Raw genomic sequence first — 6000 nt, forward strand, 5'->3', positions numbered from 1 at the left:
CTAAATTGTTTTTCTGTTCCACTCGCATTACATTTATTGTATTATTGACTTTAAAGTGCACAAGGCAAAGACTACATTTATGATACTTTATAGCGTTTTGTGCCATTTTTGAAGTTTGAAAGCTTGAATGTTTGGCCAGTGCATTCTGTAAAATGTAATTTTGTGTCGACGTGAGGTTGATGGCAATGTTTTTTATGCTTTTAGCTGAACTACCCTTTAAGCTCATGCACAAGCCCGGAGGATGATCAAAGCTGTGGTTGTAGCTTTTGAGCTAAGGCATCTGGTGTGAGCCTGCCTTCTTCGTAGAAGGTTTTAGTAAAGAATGTGTTACGCAGAAAGACTTAAAGTGTGCAACAGATCCTCAAACCGCCTCCTGTGTCCTGAACCAGATGGTGTTGTATAGACTGCTATGTAATGTCTGTTTGAGCATGAGCACGTAAAGCATGTGCTCAGCAAATGGAGCGTCTGGTTAAAGCTGTCACTGCCGCGAGGAGTTTGATGTTGTGATCCTATGTAATCATACCTCAGTACTATTATTTTTATGTCAAACTACACTTTAAAGTAAAAAAATGCCTCGTTCTACCTGATCTGACCCATAAAAAGTACTTTTGTTTGTATAACCTATATAGCGCTGTCAGATTGATTCAGTTTTAGAATAATAAACAGAAATAAAAAATACAGAATAATAATTTTGCTTAAATAAGTAAGGAATAATGTGCCGTCGGCTGGTCATTGCTACAAAATAAACCCTGACAGGATGATCACTGTGTATTATTTTGTTTGTTGTATGGCTGGTTATAAATGAATGGACAAATATTGATTTGAGTTGCAAATGCTGTGCTGTGTAACAAATACAGGTCATTTTTTGGAATAGTCAGCCTTAAATTAGATTTTATCACTGCCACACAACCACTGGAATAATCTATTTTCCATTTTGGTATTAGTCCTATACTGTTAGACAAATTTTAGGATTAAGAAATTATATATTATATCAATGCTTGTTTATTTGTAGCTAATTTTTTGTGCATGTAGTGACCTTAAATGATATAACACTACCACTCAAACATTATATCATTAAAAAAATTATTATTATAATTTTTTTCTAATTAGTTTTATTTTCTACCTTTTAAAACATTTAAAATGGCATTTTGTAAGTAATTAAATAAGTTTCATAGGATTTGGGTCACAAATTTATTTAGGTTAAAGAAATTTAGAATATTATTCAAGAAGTTGCATTAAATAAGATACATTTACAATGTTACAAAATATTTATATTTCAAATAAATGCCGTTTTATTAGACTTTGTATTCATGAAACAAATTTGTGGAACCTTTTTTAACATTGATAATAACAAGACGATTTTTTTCTTTATCATCACATCAGCATATTATAGTGATTTCTGAAGGATCATGTGATATCGAAGACTGGCTTATGAAAGTTCACCAATTTGAAATCATAGCAATATCTAAGTAATGTTTTATTGCATTTTAAATGCAGCTTTGCTGAGCATAAGAAACATCTTTCGAAAAAAGAAATGTACAAACCTCAACCTTTTGTATGTAGTGTAAAATTCTTCTTTTTAGTTTGGAGTCAATTGCGTTTACCACTTGAACCATCGTTGCTGCATTTGATAAATATATATAAATATATATATTTTCTTGCCGCTTATGCTTTTTTATTTTTATGCAACGCCTTTCACTCAGTGGCGGTTATCAGTTTAGTTGATAAAGACAAAATAAGTAAAAGAAGGTGATTTATGGATACCGAACAGGTATAAGAACCACTAAATAAAACGCAATGGAGAGTCTGATGGTAGAGAGGTTAATAAAACACGTCCTGGTTCGGCTCAGCGTCTGACAGCGATCCACTATCATCTTTATCTTTTATCTTACTCATAATTGTTCAAATTTGGATTAATTATTTAATTTTTGTTTTGCAATATATATCGTTTATTGTTCATTTCTGTGATGCTATTTATAATTAGTCTGCCTGTTTCCTGAAGGAAAAGGAAAAGCAGAGACTATGATGTAGGCTAATAAATAAATAAACCTATTTTTCGATCATCTGAAGTTTACTGTTTTCATTCTCTTATTCAAGTTATAAATATTATAACTAAACAAATGAATAATTCATTAGGAGAAGCTGTGTTTAATTTGTCATCGCATCATGCATTGTGGTGAATATTTATTGCTCATTAAGTCTATATGCTATTTTAATAATTTAAATAACATGGGTTATATTAATAATCTTTCTAATTCTCGTTGTCAATGCAGGCTTGTTTAGCTTGAATTTGCCGTTTTAAAAAGTGATCTGTGTGGCCTGCATTAAAAAAAGCTTTGAACTCAAAACAACAGGTCAAACATATAGCTGATGACTAGATATAATAATTTTGTGACTCTAGACAGTTCTCTGTGAATACAGTGGCATAATACAGTGAAATAATATGTTCTTTAGCCATATAGAAACAAGCGCAGGTAAAATGTAACCGCTTTTAAAAGGTTTCGTAAGTTATTCAAGTTATTCATCACATGTAATGCATGGCAATGTGAAGAAAAAATCATGGTGTATTATTTGCTCATTGCACAACCCTGTTAACCTTCCATGGTGTGACGCTTTGTAACACCTACTCCTTGTGGAGAAGGCTGGAGAGGCAGTATAATTGTTTAACAACTTATTGTAAATTACACTGCTTGGTTCTCTTGATCTGAGACGACAGCTGCTCCTTATACTTCAGACTTCCCACCTTCTCTAATTCACTTCTCCTCTTTACCTCACTTCAAGAACCTCAGCTTAAAACATGAAGGAGACTAGAGAATGCTATAGAGTCTCCTTGCATCACCTCGTCGTGAAGTTGAGGGAGAATTGTCAATCAAAGGAACAGCCCGTAGCCATAGTTACAGCAGCAGATGGGAAGTGGCCGTTTTTTTAACGGTTACGCAAAGTTTCTTGACATGCTGTCATATACCAGCATTCTCATTTGTATGCTGATAATTGATCTTTTGAAATGAAGTTGTTACATTTTCCGGGAGAACGCGCCGGTATTTCTGGCCCCCACGATGAAACGAGAACAAAGCATTGGCGTAGTGTGAAAATGCAAATGTGTCACAAAAACTTGGAGATAAAGAGAAAAAACACAGGCTGTCTGTGACACGAACTGGATGTTTTGTCACCCAAGATGGGAACTGTAGGTGGTGAAATCTCAATTTCTTCCAGGGACAGGGGGTTAGTAATAACTGATGACATCCATTCGTACCCTTCTCTTGTTTCAATGCCATGCTATTTTATATAATTAGATGTCTTAGAAGCGATGTATCAACCGACATTTCTTTTACAAGTTTGATCGCACTTGATGTGGTGTTGTCATTATTCCTAATTGCAAGTGTGCTTTTACACTTCACGAATGGCCAAATCAAGAATCTCAAACAAACAAGAAACACATTTTACTGTCAGAAACAACTGCTCGTCCCTTTTTCCTTTCATCACCCTCTCCGAGATCAAACGGAGCAGAAAAGGGCACTTGGAAACTAACGGGAAGGGGAAATCATCTTATTATTGAGCCTGAGATTTGGAAACTCTCCACTCCTATCAATTACCAGCATCTCTGAAGAACGTGCGATCCTGTTCGCCGTGGGCTACAAATATGAAATATTTATTGCTTTTTTGTCTTTTGAAAACACTCTGCGGTGGAGGGGGGGGGCTTACCGGCGTCTTTGATTTAGAGGTACTAAATTCAAATTAGACGCAAGAACAGAAATGCTGAAAGAAGCCATGTAGGGCTACACCCATATTATTTCGGAGCTTTGCATAGACACGCATTCGCTTCCCGGCAAATGACCCGCATCTCAGAGGGCATTAGGGAGATTCTGTTTTTGTTTAGGAAAATAGGAAGCATCTGTATACAAATGTCAAACAGACAAAGAAAACAAGATGTCAGACTACAAACACCATTTAGAAAAGCATGTGTGAACGTACCACATTAACATCAGTTTCCTCGTTAGTTAAAGGGATAGTCCGCTTAAGACTTCAGATAATCTGAGGAATCTTATTAGGTAAACAGTGTTGGTTCTCATTAATTTCCCCTGTATTTTTTGTCCATACAATGGAAATCAATGGAAACCAAATCTGTTTAGTTGCCAAACGTTTTTCTTATTGTTTAGTTTTTTCTTTTTTATCTTTTATCTATTTTTTTATGTGTTCCACAGAGGAAAGAAAGTTATAGATTTGGAACGACATTCCCTTTTGGGTGGACTATTCCCAAAGACCCAGTTTTTGGTGCCGTCTCAATAACCCATGAATTCAAAACTGAAGTTTTGTGGTTATTAGTTCGTGTCTGTTAGCTTTAAAATAAGTGCAATCCTAAATGGTGACAGGAAATAAGGTTATATCAATTGTTTTATACTCTTCCAAGAGAATTTTGATGAATTATTTTGTACCAGGGATGTACATTTTTACCAGTTTTAGTCTACTGCAACATCTGCAGCTGAGATTGGTGGAAGGTGCCCTGCTTTGTTCCTGACAGGCGGTCGAGGACGTAACCCTAAACGTGCCACTAACCCTAACCATATTGAGCCTGTAAGGCTAATCAGCCTGTCAGACACAAAGCAGGGGCACCTTGCGTATATAGCAGACTAGCAAAGCAAAAATGGTTTATCATGTGTACTGAAGGTTGTTGGCTATATAAAGTCAACATGAAATCCAAACTGACCCCGTGTATGTTCTAATTTGGTCCCTGATGTTATTGTAAGTGATTCAGCTGTGCGTGTTCCAACGGTAAAATAGTAGTTAGTCTTTAAAAAATCAGTTTAAAATTAGTTTTAAACTGCCTCCAAATGTCAACATGGGTAGGAAAATCTGTTTTAACATATTTTATGGGTTTTTAAAAATTGGGAGGAAAGTAATGATCCAATAGGAGGTTGTAAGAGAAGCTGTTAAAATATTGTTTTGTAAAATATTGAAGGACATCAGTCAAATCGGCCTGTTTGTGATATGGGTCTGATTTTTTTTATAGTGAATAATCAATGGTTATTAAGAACTTAGTTAGAATTTTTCTATAGAGCAGAGATCTTCATCTGCACAATTTTAGGTGAAAATGTGCTTGCAAAAATAATAAATTAAATTAAATATTTATTTGAAATATGAACATCTTGACAAAAATCATGTAATTTGTAACATTTCCAAGTAAAATAAAAAGGTATTTATAAAAAAAGTATTAATAATAACAAAAACAGATGATAAGCTGCTCATGTGTAAACGGAAAAAACAAACAAAACATTTGCTTCTGTATTCTTTCTATATTTGGATAGATCTATATTACAAATCTCATAACGCACACATATAACCTCGAAGTGCAGTCATCATCCCATTACCACTGTTAATGATGAAAAGACGTTTCAAAGTCTGCTTTATATGTGAGTTTTTGTATTGATTTGGCAGCTTGTTTGTTTTAATAAGGCTGTTTGAAGGGTAGGAGAATCCGATGATAACTTAAATGAATTCTTTCCTTCAGTAATCTCAGTAAATTCCTGTAGTAATCACACCGCGTGCTATATAATATGGGGGTGCTCACCGCAAATATTAGTTTTGATTGGTGCTCTGCCATGATAAAGCTCACATTTGATGCTGTATGACTTTGTGTTCAACAAGATGGATGGTCACAAGCCGTGCCATTCTGGGCATTAATCTTGGTATGGGGGGAAAAAAACAGGCCTCTGAATTTATCAAGACTACAGCTGGTTGCTTTTCATTTAGCAGACACTTTTTATGCAAAGCACTTTACAGTGCACTAATTGCAGGACAATCCCTTTGGAGTTAGCGTAGTGTACTAAGTGCTTTACTCTGGAGTCTAATAATTGTGGATCTTAGTAACTCACTGTGCAATTCACTGGTTCTCGTCATGTGGGATCGCACTTGGAGGTTTTGTTTCAACAGCCCAGATTTGTACCCTCTGGTCTGATGACACTCGGTAGTTGTGCAAAACAATTGGTAACACCTATTCCACCC

At 35.2% G+C, this 6000-nt stretch overlaps 1 protein-coding gene across 3 annotated transcripts in view; it reads left to right on the top strand.

Moving 5' to 3' along the window:
* Nucleotides 1–6000, top strand: part of cntn4 (contactin 4) — a 124386-nt gene that overhangs the window by 36223 nt on the left and 82163 nt on the right. The gene's annotated exons all lie outside the window — the stretch shown is intronic.

Source organism: Puntigrus tetrazona, chromosome 6 (genome assembly GCF_018831695.1).
Source record: "Puntigrus tetrazona isolate hp1 chromosome 6, ASM1883169v1, whole genome shotgun sequence".
NCBI lineage: Eukaryota > Metazoa > Chordata > Actinopteri > Cypriniformes > Cyprinidae > Puntigrus > Puntigrus tetrazona.